The sequence below is a fragment of the Podarcis raffonei genome, chromosome 4 (assembly GCF_027172205.1).
Source record: "Podarcis raffonei isolate rPodRaf1 chromosome 4, rPodRaf1.pri, whole genome shotgun sequence".
Taxonomy (NCBI): Eukaryota; Metazoa; Chordata; class Lepidosauria; order Squamata; family Lacertidae; genus Podarcis; species Podarcis raffonei.
This window is the reverse complement of record NC_070605.1, coordinates 16,175,482-16,194,464: the sequence shown is the minus strand read 5'-3', so window position 1 is coordinate 16,194,464 and position 18,983 is coordinate 16,175,482. Positions and strand designations below refer to the sequence as shown.

At 46.8% G+C, this 18,983-nt stretch overlaps 1 protein-coding gene across 5 annotated transcripts in view; it reads left to right on the top strand.

The window, feature by feature from the left end:
• Positions 1-4,750: 4,750 nt before the first annotated feature.
• GRM5 (glutamate metabotropic receptor 5) overlaps positions 4,751-18,983 on the top strand; it is a 259,147-nt gene continuing 244,914 nt past the window's right edge. For 2 of the 5 annotated variants that reach the window (XM_053385554.1, XM_053385555.1), the window contains exon 1: positions 4,751-5,138. The gene's annotated coding sequence lies outside the window, so the exon portion shown is untranslated. Of the gene's footprint in view, positions 5,139-12,268; positions 12,795-18,983 lie in introns of those variants that run through there. The other 3 variants (XM_053385553.1, XM_053385550.1, XM_053385551.1) reach the window with 3 other exon arrangements.

Genomic DNA, 18,983 nt, shown 5'->3' with positions numbered 1-18,983 from the left:
GAGGTCCTGTCTGTAACTCACACCCTCTGATTCCCTTTTATTTTAGCCAAATCACACCCCGCCCTTCAATTACCTTCTAAAACAATCGCTAGGGAGGCCAGATAGAGCGGCCACTTTTGGAAGGTGGTTTGTTATTTCCAAGCAAATTACTTTACTTGTTTAGAACATAATAGTGCTTTGTAGAGGAGGGATTCTAGCGTGGAAACAATCTTTCGATCTAATTCTGATCTTCCTGACTAAAACAAGGGCATAGAAAGCAGTCATATACGGAGTCACAGCATCGGTCTGCCTAGCTAATATTGTCTACACTTACCTGCCCGCGGACTGTCTCACCAGAGTGGTGCATGCTCTAGTTATCTCCCACTTGGACTACTGCAATGCGCTCTACGTGGGGCTACCTTTGAAGCTGACCCGCAAACTGCAATTAATCCAGAATAGGGCAGCTAGACTGGTGACTGTGAGCAGCCGCCAAAACCAAAGAACACTGGTCCTGAAAGACCTACATTGGCTCCCAGTATGTTTCCGAGCACAATTCAAAGTGTTGGTGTTCACCTTTAAAGCCCTAAACAGCCTCGGCCCAGAATACCTGAAGGAGCGTCTCCACCCCCATTCTTCATCCTGGACACTAAGATCCAGTGCTGAGGGCCTTCTGGCGATTCCCTCATCGTGAGAAGCAAAGCTACAGGGAGTCAGGCAGAAGGCCTTCTCGGTAGTGGCGCCCTCCCTGTGGAATGCCCTCCCATCAGATGTCAAAGAGATAAATAACTATACAACTTTTAGAAGATATTTGAAGGCAGACCTGTATAGGGAAATTTGTAATGTTTGATGTTGTGTTATGTTTTAATTTGTTGGAAGCTGCCCAGGGTTGCTGGGATAACCCAGTAAGATGGGGGGGCGCATACTACCTGACATTTAGAAGACATCTGAAGGCAGCCCTGTTCAGGAAAGTTTTTAATGTGTGACATTTTAATGTATTTTTAATCTTTGTTGGAAGCCACCCAGAGTAGCTGGGGAAACCCAGCCAGATGGGTGGGGTACAAATAATAAATTATTATTATCATTATTATTATTATTATTATTATTATTAGCAGCAGTGACTCTCCCGATGTTTCAGGCAGGGATCTGTCCCAACCTTGCCTGACGATGCCAGAGATTGAACCTATGTCCTTTGGCATGCAAGGCATGCTCTGCCATTGAGCCATTCCACCCACAGTTTCAACAACAGAATACAGCAACTGGTTCAGCAATAGAATGAGCACAAGAGCAGCGCACAGTCTGGTTCCGCTGTTCACAGAGAAGATGATTTCTCCAAGCTTGGCCAGCTCCTTTATTCTCTGAGCTTTGCTGGCTCCTGCTTTCTGTACAGGTGAGCAGGGATATGAGCTTGAGCCTCCCTGATCATACTCAGCCAATCTATCAGTTCCATCATATTGGTGCTATGAGCTGGAGACTTGCCTATTAAGCCATCTGGCTTAGAGGATCGCAAATGTTTTGCTGTACGGAGAGAAGCAAACCGCTGCCCCACACAAATCACCTCCCTGTGCTTTTCTGGTGACATCTTGTGCAAGATCTCTGCTGCTCTAGCAGACAGCCTGTTTGTTCAGCATCCACCCTCATTTGCATGCACAAAGCTTAGACCAGGGGGGTTAGACCATGGGTAGGCAAACTAAAGCCCGGGGGCCAGATCCAGCCCAATCACCTTGTAAATCCGGCCCTCAGGTAGTCTGGGAATCAGCTTGTTTTTACATGAGTAGAATGTGTCCTTTTATTTAAAATGCATCTCTGGGTTATTTGTGGGGCATAGGAATTCATTCATTTCCCCCCTCCTTCAAAATATAGTCTGGCCCCCCACAAGATCTGAGGGACAGGGGACCGGCCCCCTGTTAAAAAAATTAGCTGACCCCTGGGTTAGACCATGGCTGGATGAAGACTTTTAGAGATCTTTAGAGACCCTATAGCACTGAACAGATTATGGTGCCCTGACTGTATTATTTCAAAACGAAAATGAAAGAGTAACTTACGCAGGGGTTATGTTCCAGGGATTGCGTCTAAAGCCAAAATTCTGTATTGTCAATGATGGGTGGAATTGCCAAAGTCATTTTTCCAGGAAACGTGCTCCCTCTCCATTGTATATATAGAGAGGAGATGCAGAGGAGGAGATGTTGGCAGGTCTGGGAGGGGGTAAAACCTCTAAGGAGGAGAATTCCATTACATCTTGTTGACGACTGAGCATACTGTTGGGGATGGGGACTCAGTGTGTGCATGTGGAATGGAAAAAGAGGGAATTGCGTAATATGGGGGTATCATAGAACAGAGCATGGCTAGTGGATGGGTGGAATCCTGAACAGAAGCACTGCATTCTACAACCTTTTTTGCCAGTCCCAGCCAATCTCTGAAGTCAGAATAACTGGCCATACATAGGATTATGTTCATCGCACAAAGAGGCAGGTTCTACAGCCAGGGCACCCAGTTGCTGAATACAATCAGATTTAACAAGCATCTGCCTGTCCTAGTCCATCTTTCTTTTCAAAGCAAATATGAAAGACCTTCCTTCTTTTTCCCCTGTAAGGCATTTGATGAGAAGGTTAATAACACACATTAGGTAGACAAGTGCCAAAGCTTTCCTCCTCCTTTTGATTTTGCAAGGCTTTAATCTTTGTTCCAGCTGTTCTAACCATCTGGCAGGGGCACTCAGAGGGGAATCTCTAAAGAGGATGACATGAACTCAGTAGCCACGATACCACTGATGGTTCTTCCTGTGCCGAAATGCTTGTCTGCAGTCCACCTCTCCAACCAACTGGCAGCTTTGTTGGTTCAGTCAGGGGTTGCCAACCCTTTTTGGGGCAGTAGACACATTTGGTGCCGTGGGTTAAACCACAGAGCCTAGGGCTTGCTGATCAGAAGGTCGGCAGTTCGAATCCCCATGACGGGGTGAGCTCCCATTGCTTGGTCCCTGCTCCTGCCAACCTAGCAGTTCGAAAGCACGTCAAAGTGCAAGTAGATAAATAGGTACCACTCCAGCGGGAAGGTAAACGGCATTTCTGTGCGCTGCTCTGGTTCGCCAGAAGCGGCTTAGTCATGCTGGCCACATGACCCGGAAGCTGTACGCCAGCTCCCTCGGCCAATAAAGCGAGATGAGCACCGCAACCCCAGAGTTGGCCACGACTGGACCTAATGGTCAGGGGTACCTTTACCTTTACCTAGACACATTTTGAGAAAGTAATCTACTAAGTTTTATTCAGAGAGAACCCACTGAAATCAATGAACGCAGTGAAGCTAGGTCCATTCATTCCAATGGGTCTATGCTGAGTAAAACTTGACTGACTACCATCCATGGGCATCAGCCCAAAATTGGCTATGTGAAATTGTTGTTGTTGTTGTTATTGTTAGAATCATGGAGTGTGCTGCAGGTTAGCAAGTGATGGGACTTGGAGGCAGGACCTGCTGCCTCTGTGGATTCTGCTGCCTGAGGCGGTTGCTTCACCTTGCCTGATGGGTGGACCTGCCCTGCTTAGTAAGGTCCATTGCTTATCGTGGTGGTCCTAGCATGGGGAAGGGCCATAGCTCAGTGTCAGAGCATCTACCTTGGAAGCAGAAGGTCCCAGGTTCAATCCCCAGCATCTCCAGGTAAGCCTGTCTGAAATTTGCATCAGCCTCGATAGCTCAACTGGTTAGAGTGTGGTTCTGGGAATGCTGCGTGTTCTTTCATTACAGGGGGTTGGACTAGATGATCCCCAGGGTCTCTTCCAACTCTACAATTCTATGATTCAATCCAGAAAGCTGCTACTGGACAGTGTAGACAATACAGTCACACCCCGGGTTGCAGACGCTTCAGGTTGCACATTTTTGGGTTACGGACGCAGTGAAACCCAGAAGTACCAGAACGGGTTACTTCCGGGTTCTGGCGCTCATGCATGCACAGAAACACTAAATTGTGCATGCGCAGAAGCGCGAATCACAACCCGCGCATGTGCAGACGCGGTGCTGTGGGTTGCAAACACTGTGGGTTGCGAACGTGCATGCCGCACGGATCATGTTCACAACCCGAGCGTCCACTGTACTTAGCTAGATGGACCAATGTTTTGACTGCGTAAGGCAGTTCCTACAAGTGTTCCTGATGTTGGGAAAGATTGAGGGCACAAGGAGAAGGGGACGACAGAGCACGGGATTGTTGGACAGTGTTCTGGAAGCTACTAACATGAGTTTGACCAAACTGCGGGAGGCAGTGGAAGACAGGAGTGCCTGGCGTGCTCTGGTCCAGGGGGTCACGAAGAGTCGGACACGACTAAACAACTAAACAACAAGTGTTCCTACAAATACTCTGCATGTGACAGTGACAATAGCTGTATATCCAGGGAAAGCGACCCCCGCCAGACCAGCTCTCTCTCTTCCCTCTCTGGCTCTTTTCCAATAAACCTTCCTCGAAAGAAGGATTAAATGTCTTCTCCCTCGACTGTCTCCGTCCCTTTATTGATCTGCGCTCAAATGCCTTGGCTAAATATATCCGCCTGCGCTCTCACATCTAGGTTAACCTGTCTCGTCCAGGTCGCTTCCTAGGAGTCCCTTCTAGGAAAGTCACCCAGCGCTGAAGATGTAAGGTGAGGCGGCGTCTCCTTTCTATATGTGTCTTATATTTCTCACCTGCCTTTCCGCCCTGTCCAAGCAAGGAGGTGCGCAGCTGGGGCAAACCTGAGCGAGAGACGCCCCGGCCTGGCCGCGAGGGGGCGCAGCGTCACCCTCGTCCTGCGCTCCCAAGAATCATAAGCCGTCCTGAGGCAGATGCCAGAGACTGATGGCTCGCCGGTGGAAGCGGCCGCCTGGACTCCCAGCTGCGCGCCGCCACCATCGCCGGCCGGAGGAAACACGTGCAAGGCGCACACACGCGCTCGCTTAGCGGCTTCTGCAGTGGGGCGAGGCGGAGACTGTTGCTGCCCGGCTCTGCTTGCCTCCCTCGCGGGCTTCTCTGCTGCAGGAGACCGTGCGGGGTTGCAAAGATGTGAAGAGCAGGGAGGGTCTCTCTGCGCGTGGGGAACGCGGAACGGGCTGCTAAGGGAGCGCAGATCGGACTTCTGGTGAGGCCAGAGGGATCCCCCTCCCCTCCCCCACACGCCACAATCCGCCCTCCCACCTCCGGACAGGTAAGCTGGATCCCTCGCCTCCCGCGTTTGCGATGGAGAGCGCGCCACGCGCAAAGATGGGTGTCAAGAGGACAGGGGTGTGTGTGTGTTTGTATGTGTGTAATACCAGGTGCCTAGTTCCCCCTCTGTCCGCCCCGCCCTCCACCGCGGGGAGGAAGCCCCTCTACCTCTGCAAGTTTGAGAAAGTCACCTTGACCTGACAGCCACCAGGGTCGTTCCTGGCAAGGTTGAGGACCCCCCTAAGGTGTCCAGTCTTCGATATCGCCCTTCTCCCTTTTAAATGAATGGAGCTACTGGCTTCTCTGGAAGGTGGGCTTGATGAGATGTGGGTCACCCCCTGTTCGCAGCAGGGAAGTGTGCCTTTGTGTATGTGTGCTGGGAGGGGGAGGGAAATCTAATGTATATGTGTGTGCGTGTGTGAATAAACAATGCTAGGAATCGCCCCCGCCTTCTCTAAAGTATGTTAATTCTCTAAAATGGATGTGCTTCTTCTTCGCCTAATCCGCTCTCGCTGCAAATGCATCGCGGTGGTGCTGGTGAGTGGGGCGGGGGGGGGAGCGGAGTAATGCGGGCAGAGCCCCAATTCCCAGTTAAATGCCAGATCAGCTGTTACTTAAAAGGAGGAGATTTTTTTTTTTAATGTAATAGCTTGCTGCCAAAGAGAAATCTCCCTCTTTTCCGTTGTTGTTGTTTGTTGTTGGAGAAGCTTCCTGACAAAAGACGCCCCCTCCCCCTCCTCAACGCCGCTGCTTCGCAGTAGTGCAGACGGACAAAGCGAGCGCACGTGCGAGTGTGCGGGCGCCAGGGTGCGCCACCCCCGGAGGGCAAAATTGCAGAGGATGACGCCCCCTGCAACACTGTGCCTCCACGCACAGACTTATCGCTGGGTTTTGTTTTGGGTTTTTTTTTGCGGGGAGGGATCTAAAGGACTGAGATTTGTGCTATGAAAGGGCTCAGTCGCCCTAGAGAGACAAATCATCCGCTTAGGGAGGAGAAATGAACAGGGCTTTTGCGGTTAGGAAAGTGATGGGGAAAGTATGAGATGGAATGACGGATGGGAAGGCGGTGTAAGGACCTGGCAGGCAAATCAGGGTGAATGCAGGACGGAATTTCTCCTATAACCATTGACAAACAGAAGAGTATAAATGATGCTCAGTGAGAACTAGATATAATCTAACCTCCGCTTAAGCTTTGTGCAAGCACATCAGGATAAATGCTCACTAAGCCCTTAGTCTCTCTCTCTCTCTTTCCATTCTTTACCATAAAATATATAAATTTAAGATGAAATTTATTCTATATATTTTTCCCTGCCCTTCTGATGGCTGACACAACCATGAAAAGCCAGAACTACATTGTGGTGTCTCTAGATCCATTGGAATGATGGGGTTAAGTTTGTCATTTCCTTTCATCTCATTGGTTCTGTGTTGAGGGTGATGGGCATTGGAGGCAGCCCAATTAAAATTCAACACACCACACTCACACAAAATATACAAGGCAACTCGTAACAGCTAAAGTTTAGGCATGGGGTTAAAATTTACAGGTTAGCTGAAACAAAAGGCTTCCTGAACTGGATACCTTTTGTCATATGTCATAACACTGTAATTGAGAGACGGTGGATCTCTTTGCCAGGAGAGCAGGTGTTGTAGCTGAGGCTCAATTGTGCACCTGAACTGGAAGGTGGACATCCATACTGTACATTCAAAGCTCTCTTATACTGCTTTAACAGTCTTGGCTTCCCTCAAAGAATCCTGGGAACTGCAGCTTGTGAAGACCCTCCTAACACCTCCCAGCACCCTTTGCAAACTGTAAACACTTGCATAACTGCTTAAAGTGGTATGTGATCACCTTAAATGTCTGCTGTGGGTGTGACCTTTAGAAGCCCCCAATTCACCTTTACCAGGAATTCCCCAGAGATCCTCATGCAAAATGCATCTTCTCAAGCTCATCCCTCTTCAGGAGTCCCTTCAGTGTGCATTGCAGGGCTGATAGTAAGGCTGACCTGTCTTGCTGGGTTATTTTAAAGGGAGTGCAGAAAGTGTGGGCATGAAATGCTCAAAAATGCTGTCTGAAATGTTGATTTTTATTGCCTATGTTAAATGCATAAAAAGAATGCAATGGTCCTGAAAAGGAAAGCCAGCCAGACTGGGATTTGTGCATGAAAATAGGAAGCAGGAGGGTGGCTTTTCACAATAGTCCTGAGATACTGCACATGAAATCCTGTGGCCATTGAAAGAATGCTAATGGGAGAGTTGGGACTTGGTGGTAAAGCCCTGGCTTTGTCTACAAAAGGTCTTTGCATCTCCTGGAAGGCTGTGCAGATTCCCATCCAAAACCCTGAAAAGGCACAGCTAGCTAGTGGCTAGTCAATACTGAGTTAACTGGACCAGTTGTCTGGCATAGGTAGCTTCCTGTCAGTCTCAAGCATTTACATTGCAAGGGGTTAAATAGCTGAGGCATAGAGCACATCCTTCGATTGGCCACAGGTCCCAGCTTGAAGGTTCATTCCCTAACATCTCCAGGTAAGACTCAGAAAGCTGGCCTGCTTGAAATCTTGGGCAGCTGATGTCAACTAGTATAGACAATATTGTGCTCTATTAGCTTTATCAGCATAAAGGAGTGATATGGCCCAGCGGCATAGAGGGGAGCCACAGGGACAGTTGCCCTGGGCACAAAATTGTTAGGGATTGCAAAATTTCAACATCCAGTGCTGCTTCAATACATCTGTGTGCTTCCATCGCTAGGCTCCGTTGAAAACAGCTTCTCTGTGCAAAACAGGAAATGTCCTCTCTAGACGACAGAATGACTTCTTTTCTTATCTCTGCGGTTGCATTTTCCTGGGTGATGTGGATGCTGTTAGGCTGCTGAATGTGCATGCATACTCTGTCCATTTTCCTCCCACCCACCCCTCTGTGTGGCCCCGGGCACTGGCAACCCACACTAAGCCACTGATGTGGCCTGGAACTTGAACCTCATTGTTCAAGTCTATGCATATCTACAGTACTCCTATTAAATGAGACTTCCTTCCAGGTAAGTGTGAAAAGGATTGCAGTTGCCATCTCTGAGCCTGGCTGCTGTCACCTGCTGCTTGCAAGCCCAATGTCCAGCATTCTGTTTCAAAGTTTCAAGCAGAGGTTTTATCCCAGCCATGCTCTCAGTTCCCATCAGCCCATGCCTAACAGTCATGGATGATGGGAGTTGCAACTTGGTGTCATCTGGAGGGCTACAGGTTTCCTGGCCTCCTCTTGGAGAACATTGAGCAGGAGGTACTACTAGGAATGGAGATTAAGATCTTCTACACGGGAAAGCTTGTGTTTTGCTACTTTTCCATGGGCTCTCCATTACACCATTGGTCTGCCTTGTTTGACACTGTCTAAGTGTTGCCCTTACAATCTATTTATACAGTACTTGCTATCTGCTTCCCCACTGAACTGTTCTACTCCAGAGGCATTGCTGTATCCCCTGTTAAATGGAAAGAACTGTGGCCCTTCCCTACTTAGAGGCTGGGTACTCCCATAAAATAATGGCCCTAAGACAGAACTTTCCAAACTGTTAGTGTGTCACACGAATGCTCTCCGTGCCCCTCCTGGGGCTGGAAAGGGGATAGTTTAACCTCTGGTTTGCTAGTAAAACTGAATTACTGTGCCGTGAAATGATGCATGTCTAAAAAGTGTGTCACCAACATGAAAAGTTTGGAAAGCTCTGCCCTAAAAGGTTACCATGAATATCTTGTTCATCAGCATCTGATCCCTAGACCTGAGCATAATCAACAGAAATATGGTGTCCAGATCAAGGGAAGTCATAGTGCCACTCTATTCTGCCTTGGTCAGGCCACACCCGGAGCACTGTGTCCAGTTCTGGGCAACACAATCTAGGAAGGATATTGACAAGCTGGTAAGTGTGCAGAGGAGGGAACCAAGATGATCAGGAGCAGGGAAACCAAGTCTTATGAGGAAAGGTTGAAGGACCTGGGGATGTTTAGCGTGTAAAGAGGAGACTGAGAGGAGATATGACTAAACAGCCGACTAAACATCAGGAAATACTTTCTGACAGTAAGAGCTGCTTGACAAGTCTTCCTTGTGGGGTTGTGGACTCTCCTTCCTTGGAGGTTTTGATGGCCATCTGGCATGGATGCTTTAGTTTAGATTTATGCATGGCAAGGGGTTGGACTTGACCCTTGGGATCCCTTCCAACTTTGTAGTTCTGTGATTCTGTGATTCCATCTACAGATGCTGTGACCCCAAAGATACAGGACTTGTAAAAGGCTAAGTGGAAATTGACCTCCCATTTCTGGCAGCATCAGTTGGTTAGCCAGGAAGGAGAGAGATCTGAATATCTATGCTGATTTTATAGATTTTGTAGTCTATTCACTGTAAATAAAGGGTCTCTTAGCCAAGAGGATCTGAAGACCCCCACACTTAACACTGGGTCAAGATCACAGAGAATATCATCATTATTGCCTATATGCCGGAGGAGACAAGTTATTTGGTAAACCCACTTAGAGACTGCTTTCCCTGGTGCCTTCACACATTTGGTAGGAGGCACTAAAAAAAAAAAAGAAAAAGAAATGGGCTTTAATGCTTACAAATCACCTCTGTTTTCTGAGGAAGTGGCATACATGAAACGAATGTTGGGGAATTCTAAATACCAGTTGTTGGAAACCACAGGAAGGGAGACAAGGACCACTGGGCTGATCCAGCAGGCTCTTCTTATGTTCTTATGTTCTGTTTCGAAAAGTGGGTGGAAGCAACTGAGAAAGGGCATGTGAATTTCAGTGGTGGTGGCGTGGGTGGTTTAGCTATCAAGATTTTCGTGTGTGAGAGAGGGAGGGAGGGAGAGAGAGAGAGAGCGCACTCCTGGAATGGCAGGGCTCAAAGGTTTTTCTACCTCAAGGAGTCAAGGGCTGAATCCCTTCCGTATTGTCAGTACCCTTTCAGCTTTTTCAGACCCAGCCGACATTGTTTTAATCGTGGTTCTTCTCTGCCTTTGTCTGCGTCTGCATTAATACGGATATTTTATTATGGTTTTATTGTCCAACTGATTATAGACAGCTGCACTGGGTGCCTTTTCGGATGGAAACATGTGATATAAACGGTTCCAGTGAATTAAAAAATAAACACAGTGTTAATTTTTTACAACTGTTCATAGGAATATAGGAAGCTTTCTGGTGCCAAGTTAGACCACTGATGCATCTAGCTCAGTACTGTTGGCATTGAGTGACAGTGGCTCCCCAGAGTTCCAGTCTTCACCAGCCCTTCCCAGAACTTCCCCCCCCCATGCAAAACAGGTAGTTACCACTAAGCCAGGAGCTCCTCCCCAGAATGTGCTCCTGATATGTGCGCCTACTCTCTTCTAGTGATCTGAATGCCGTGTGATAATTTTGGGGAGATTAGTAAGTGGAACATGTCATCGTTTAGCAAGGGATTGGACACTTAGTGGTTTCTTTTTGGCTCCCTTCCAACAAACTGTATGATCTTACTTATCCTCAGTTACCCTGGAGGTAAGCAAGGTTTTCTTAGGCTGGGTTGGGAATGAGCTGGAGGAGAAAAGGGGATATTTTATGCTGCTTTCCCCCAAATCGTTAACACTAAACAGAATCACTCTGACCCGTCTGTCCACTATAGAGTCAAATAGCTTCCCGAGTGTCACATGTGCTTACCAACATTACAGCTGTTGGGTTCTTGTAAGCCTGCACTTGTTTCCAAAAGCCTGGCATTTGTGGGTACTGAGTGTGCTGTGGAAAGCAATCTGCCAAAAAGCAAATGGCTGGTGTGGTGTAGCAAGTGTGGTCTGCCAAGTCCCAAGTTCAGATCTCGCCACTGCATCAGCTCAGCAGACAGAGACATAAAGCAGCCCCCATTGCTTAGCCCCCAGATGCAGCAGGAAGAAGAGGACAACAACATATCACCTTATTGAATTGTTGTATGGAGCAGAGATAATGGGCTCATTCATACTGTTGTTTAACATGGACAGCAAGCTTCAGGAGCCTTCATTGTCCACATGATGTTCTCTTCCATCATTGCCTTTCCCCTTCCACAATCTGGATTTAAACAACAGTATGGATGTTTCCCATGTCTCTGAAACATGCTCAACAAAATTAACATTATTATTGTTACATATTTAAAGATTCTCAAAAGTTGGGAGAAATATGTCACAGTACAGTGAGTTGGGCCCTGTTTTCTTAGGAAAATTGGGCCAGACGATCTGTCCACCTGTCCTAATATTGTGTATCCACCCATCTTGATACGGTCCACCTTCATTGACAGCTGCTGTTCAGGATTCTAGGCAGACATCTTTCTCATCACCTGCCAGCCAGTCCTTCCAGTTGTAGATGTCAGGGTTTGGACCTGGCACTTTCTGTCTGCAACACTTGCACTCCCCCCCTGAGATGTCCCAGTCTTGTTATAGAAAGTCTCTCTGCATGTACTAAGAGTCTTCTTTGTACATACCACCTATGGTAACCTGATGAGCTGAGCTTCAGATCAGGCCATTGCTCCCCACCTAATCTAGAGAAAGACCCTTTGTTTCCATTTCAAAGTACTGAGAATTGAGGCTGTTTTAGTGACCTGGCCAGACTTTCATGTAGTGAAGCCAGCCAATGCCTGGACTGAGCAGTAGCTGAGTGGCAGGGACATATGCTTTTCATGCAGAAGGTCCCAGGTTCAATCCCTGTTATCTCCAGGTATGGCTGGGAGAGACCTTTTGTCTGCAACCCCTGAGAGCAGCCGCCAGGTCATAGAACCATAGAATTGCAGAGCTGGAAGGGATCCCAAGGATCATCTCGTTCAACTTCCTGCGATGCAGGAATCTCAGCTAAATCATACATGACAGATGGCCACCCTGATGTAGATGCAACACATCTAACCTCAGCTCCAAGGAAGGAGAGTCCACCACCTTCCGAGGGAGTCCGTTCCACTGTGGAACACCTCTTCCTGAGCTAGATGGGCCAAGGATTTAACTTGGTCTGACCCATCTGCTAACCTTTCGCTTTCTCTGGGGCTCCTTCAGTGCAGGACCACTGCCCTTAGGAGGGCTACTCACCGCTGATCGACCCCTGCCTTTATCTCCTGTTAAGGAACAGGGACGATTCCGGGACTCGACCAAGTGGCGAGAGCCGCGTGTTGCGTGCTGGAGAGGAGGGGCGGAAGCGGAGAGAGGCGCCAGGAGAAGGCGAAGGAGGAGAAGGCAAGCGCGCTTTGCTGGGCTTTCGGAGCCTCGACTCTCCGCGCGCGCCGCGCAAGAACCCAGCGAAGGTGGCCGAGCGCCGCTCCTCCTTTCTCTCTCCATCACCTGGCGAGCAGGAGGCGGCGACGGGCGAAGGGAAGGTCTGGCGTTGGTATCGGCCAGGGATCCGAGATCTGATTCCCTAGGCAGGGAAGCGGCGAGGGGAGGAGGCGGATCTCCTCCTCTCCTCCTTTCCAGCCGTTTGTCTCTTTGCCACCAGAGAGAGAGAAAAAAAAGAAAGGCCAGTTGCTCTTGCCAGGGAGGGGAGGCAAGACCTCCCGAAGCTCCAGGGCATCGCTTCTCCCTCTGCCTGGCAGTGAAGGAATTCTGCATCCCGGCTGAAGCATCCTCTCTCCTCTCTCTCTCTCTCTCCTGAGCCATCCTTGTCTGGACCTGACACTTCACGCCAGGCTGTGTCTGGGATTCTGGAACGGGGTAAGGTAATAGACATGGGAGGAGGTGTGTGTGTGTTTTGGGGGGAGAGGTGGTTCTGCCTAAAGCATCCTAAAGGTGAGCCTGAACGGGTCGCAGCAGGGATGCAACCTGTATATATGTGTTTATTGCGGGAGATGGGGAGGGGGAAATGCCCATCTTGCACGCTCGCCTTTCTTGAGGCTGCAATGCCAGGTAGGAAATGCAGGCTCATCTAAGGGGCAAATCCAGTTAATTCGAAGTTGCTACTGGGGCTCAGAAGGTGGCTTGGCATCCCGTCCTGGTTTGCATTGGAAACGATAGGGGGTGCATTGGGGGGGTCCGGGTTATGATTTTATTTTTTTTAAGCAGTAGCGGATGCTGCTGCTGAAATGAGCCTGAGGGAAATGGATGGCAGTGTGGAAGGGGGTCTCTCCCCACAGACACACACTCCCCCTCGGTGCCCTGTGCCACAGACCTCTTCCCGTGACCTTGGGGAGCAAAGCGCTGGTTAGCGTTTCGCGCTTCAGATTTCTTTCTGTGTGACGGGGGTTGCGGGTCTGGTGTTTGCTTTTCTCCCTTACTTTGCGCGGCTGTCAGAAGGCTCTCGGAACGCCGAGCCAACACAAATCAGCCCCGATTGTGAGGTTTAGATGAGAAAGGCAGAAATGATGATATAGGTTCTATAACAAATCTGCAGAATGTATAGAATGAAAAAAAAAAGCAAAAGCGAGCCTCCGCTTCGTTAGCAACTCTCCCCCTCCTTCCCCCCACACTTTGGCATATAGGGGTTGTCATGGATGCCTTAACCCCCCACTCCTTGATTATTTAAATGCCAGCCTCTGTTCCCTTTCGTTCATCGCCTATCAAGCAAGGAGCTGGCCTCGGTTGCGGGCTGAGCCATTGTCGAATGTTCAGAACCACGGACAGCTCCCACAAGCGGCTGGGCAAAAAAAAACGGGAGCGAGGGGAAAGGGAGAATTGAGTAGCGTGCGCCTAGATAAGTGAAGACGGCATTTAAATTTAGCCCGTGGGCTTCAGAAGATTAGCCGCATCTTTCTGGGGAAATCGACTGAACCTGTGGCATGTCTTTCTCCTGGGCTGCGAGGACATAAAGGGATGCATTGTACTGGCTCACCCCAGTGACCCCTGGGTTCCAGGTCTTCAGATGCTAGCAGGTCTCAGTAACTCAAGATCCCTTTGGAATGGGTTTTGTCGGTCCTTGTGGTCTTTAATGACTCTGTTGTTACTTTCATCTGCTCAAGCCTTTTCACTCAATGATAATTACTTCAGAACACACACACACACACACACACACTGCACACAGATCTTCAACACTATCCTTACAGTTGCAAACATGAATTAGATGCCCCACTAATAAAGCCTGCATTGAGGATATTTTGAAAAATTACCGGCTTTGTGAGCATGGCAGGGTAGTTTAAGGCAATTAAGGGGCAAGTGATCTTTGTTAACTGCTGGTGATCATACTCTTTGTGGCATGCAGAATATGGTGGCCAACAAATTCTACCTGCTGCCACATTCCACAATTGGACTGCACATATGAGAGCAGAGCAGGTTTAATTTTCAAACTCAAGCATGGGGTTATTTCAGATTAGGTAACATGGATCTTTCAGACCCACCACCTCTAAAAGTACCCTTCTGGATTCTTCTACGCTGGATTTTTAAAATTCTAGGTTAGGAATCACTAATCTATTTTAGTTGGTGCATAACTTTGCACTGTGTGTTCAGTGAAGGTAATAATCTACAGCATCATGGGGGGGCAGTTATTATTATTTCCAATTTTATTGATGAAAAACATCAGGCTCAGCAAGATTGCCTTGCTCAGAAATGCTCAGCTGAAATGCACTCACATTAGATTGTACATGTCAACTGCTGTGCCAGGATTACTTCTGCATTTATCCCCAGGTTGCTGTAAATGTATTTCCAAAGAGTAACTTGCTGGATGTAACCTACCGATAGATAACTACAGTCAAAGTAACAGCATGAGGAAGGGCATAGCACCCATTGCTTTGTTATTTATTAATGTATATACCACTTGCTTGCCAAAATAGCTTCTAAGTGGTTTACAAGTGTAAAATCAATTATGAAAAACCCACACATTAAATTAAAACATGCAATAAAACAGTTCCATCAAAATATGAAAAAACCCATTATTAAAATATATAATAATCCAAGCCCATCAAGAAGCATAACGATTCAAACAGCTGAAAGATTAATTCGGATAATTAGATCAGGAAATTCACACTCAGGGTTTGTCTAATTCAAGTTTGCGTCTCCAAAAGCCGACAGAATTCCAATACCGAGGGGGCTGCTTGTATTTTGGTATGGAGAGCATTCCACAACATGGGTGCTTCCAGTGAAAAAGCCTGCCTCTGTGTTACCACGAGCTGATACTCATCAGGCTGTGGCAAAACTAACTAGGTTCCATTTGCTGATTTTAATGCCCTTATTGGACAGTGGGGGGAAAGACGGCTTTTCAGGTAACCTGGTGCAGAGTTCTTTAGGGCTTTATATGGAAGTCACATGACTTACTTGCATAGGAGGTTCTGTGGCTAATAGGCAGTCAGTGCCAGAGCCCCAAACACTGGTGTGCCCAATAAGGTGCATCTTTACTGCAGTCGAGCCTTTAAACCATCTTAGAATGGGGAAAACAAAATGACATTAGGCTAAATCTTGCAGAAATGTAACTGATCCACTGAACAAGGAACACAACAGAAGGCTGCATGTCCACTGTTGGGGACTACCGCCCTGCACCAAAGTAATGAGCAATAATCACTCAAGAGGGAGATACACTTTGTTGTGAGTTTCATTGGCTACCCAACAGGTTATCAATGCTGTCTGATTACTTGGCATGTGGCAATTAGTGACAAATGCATCCCATTCCATTTGGAATTGCCATTGTGGGGTTTCCATTTCGCAGAGACCTCTTTCTATACATGGCCTATTGTGTTCCAAAGGCCTCTGGGGAGAAAAGCCGATCTGAGACTTACACACTTGCTGCTGGAATTCTGTCTTGGCTCTCACAATAACGACAGTGGCATGGCCGGCTCTCTTTATAACCGAATCAACCTTATGAGCTACTTGATGCTATCTGGGAGGTGGCAGCAACAGAAATCCCTTAGCAAAGTAAATAAGGCAAAGCTGCCTGGTGACACAGTTATTATTGGCACAGATGTATGAGCCTCCCAAGTATTTAAGCAGAATGTACGTAATTCTAAAAAAGTGAAGCATTGTTGGGAGGTTGACGTGGGTAGGCAGTAGGCGTCTTGCTGGTTTAATTCCCATTTGTTTTGGTCGACTCAAGCATCTTTTGGTCTCTTGAGCAGGTGTTGCATCTTCTTGCTGTCTTACTGTTTTAAATGCATCTTTTCGTGCTCACTTACTTCCTTGATCTGTTAGAATTTAGAAGAGTCCATTTGCTTTTGAAAAGAGAGTGCCAGAGAATTATGGGTGGTGGTTTATATATATATATAAAACCTAGTATCTGTTTATTTACAAATGTACATGCTGAGTTGATGTAGGCAGCCCGGCAGTGTCAGTCTTCAAAGCAGCATTAGTCTTGCCAACTCTCAAGGAAACAGCCTTTATTAGTAGCCTTCCCCTTCGAAAGCCAATCCTTCCCAGCCATCTCAATGACTCTCCAATGCGTATCTCCTTCACTAACTATGTTCCAGCCACCATAATAATTTGTCTTCAACATCCACCCAGTTAGGTGGAAGGGTGTTTTATAGCTAGAAGACACCAGCTGTAAATGCTGATTTAAGAAAACATCATCTAGACATCGGTGTCCATTAAATCATTGAATTGTAGAGTTGGAAGGGACCCCAAGGGTCATCAAGTTGAACCATCTGCATTGCAGAAGTCTATGAAGAAGCATCTTTAGCTCTTGGTTCATAAAACCTAGGAGAAAGGTGATCTCACCTGACTCCACTCCCATTACAACATTTTTGTTTTTACAACAAAAGTGCTGACACCCAAAATATCCAACATATTCATTTTCCTAGTTGGCTTGACGTGACACTTCCCATATCTGTGCTTCTTCCCCGATCGTTTTGCCTTGAGATATTGCAGATTGTTGGGTAAGCATTTTTGGACTGGAATGGGAAAGTTTAGCTGTTATATTAGCCCTATAATAATGTTTAACTAGGAGCAATAATGATCTGTCTCAAACCTTTATAGAGGTCTCAGCAGGCAGTTTTATACTAAGGTGTTTGTCAACTCTGGCTACAAAAATATGTGAGAATGGAGATAAGGCAAAAATATAAAGATAGCAGAGCCTGGAAATGATCGTGGACAGTGGAATACAAGCATAGTTAGTAGCATGAGTTAACCACCTGCATCTGAACATTTACGGCCCTCAATAAATATTCTGATGGCCCCTTTGCTGGCTTTATTTTCCTTTCTCAATTTATCAGTGTAACAACACAGTAGTGTATGATACATCTCCCATTCCCTTTTCAGTACTGTCATATGGCTGGTCTTTAAAAGGTCTAATCTAAAGCCCATTAAAGTGTGAGTTCAGTGCTGAGCAGCTGTGGAGTTTTAGAGCTGCAGCATTGCGACTCATCAAAAACCAGATCAGGCTGGCAAAAGCCTTAAACAGCATCCCTGGGTCAACTCAAAGGTGGTGGTGGTGGGGAATCCTATCTGATTTACAGTTTAAGGTTTAACATGCCTTTACTTCTGTTGTGCAAGGTAGGGTGTGTGTGGGGATGAGGCAGGCCTTACTATGAAGCAACTTGAAGCAGTTGCTTTAGGACATGGATAAGGGGAAAGATAGGTGGGTGGGATGTGGCCATCTATTTTGGATGCAAAAAGTATCTACAGCCAGCAGAAGACATCACAGTTATATCTGTTTGTCTTTTGGGTCTAGGGATCTTCTTTCCATCTACCTATCCTGTGCTGTGGCTTGGAGAAACACAAGGGAAATGGTAATTAATACTGCAGGGCAAGGCAAATCAGGACCCTGGCCAGCTCCCAGTGGGCCATGTTAGATGAGCTTTAGAAGATGTTGTCTCAGCAAAGGTTTAGTCTTGGGGTGACTGGTGCATTATCTCGATCAGAGTCCTCCTCTGGCCAACACCGGTAACCTGAGCCTGGGTGTACATTCCTAACCAGCTCTCTAGGCCTTAATAGATACTTGTGAATGGCTTAGCCCTATGCTTATGTTGCTCCTGCTCACCATTACCTCTTGTAAAAGACACAGAGAGCAAAAAACTTAAATATACCGCCACATTTTCTATCCATTTGCCTCCCCGTTTATTTTCCATTGTCCCGAATTACTAGAATTGACCAAATTTGGATTACTAGAGGAATGGCACCAAAGATAAAGAAAGTGGAAATCTGCCCTAAAACTTGCTCAGACCATAACGCTGTAAAGATGGAGATGAAGCAAACAACACCCGGCTCCTTTCGATGGAGGATGAATGACACCCTATTTAGAGATGAAGAAGTATACAAAAAGGCCCAAAAAACTTTGAGAGACTATTTTGAAATAAATTTGACTACTAATGTTGAAAAAAGAGTAATTTGGGATGCCAGTAAAGCCGTGATGAGAGGGTTTCTGATTCAACAGAATGCAATAAAGAAGAGAAGTCGAAATGAGAAAAAGGATAAAATTCTGGAGAAAATAAAAGAAGGAGAGAAAAAACTGAGAGTCAAGCCAAAGTCACAGGAGATCTTGAAAGAAACAAAGTTATTTCAGGTACAATACATGGAATTGATGAACCAGGAAATAGAATGGAAAATTAAACAAATGAGACAGAAGACATTTGAATCAGCAAACAAATGTGGGAAACTACTAGCATGGCAGCTGAAAAAAAGACAAAAATTAAATACAATTATTTTCCATTGTCCCAAGACAGGATGCTCTTAGCCTGCATGTGAGCTGGGCTCTCAGTAGCTGCTCTACTTTGAGGTTAATCAGAGCTCTGGTATGAGTGTATTTTAGAAACGAGGCAAGAAGGCTGATAAAATATTTTTTACATCAGTTTAATAATAAAGTCCCATTAACCATCCATAACATCTAGAGATAGAGTAGAAAAGACATTAAAATAAATTAGTTTCACAGGATTTCTGTAAGGGGAAATATAGGAATAGCAGTGCTGGGTTGGCACATCCTTCACAAGCCTTCTCAGTTTACCATTTATGGAACATCCTCTCTGGTGAGGTGTGTCTGCCCCCTTCTTTATT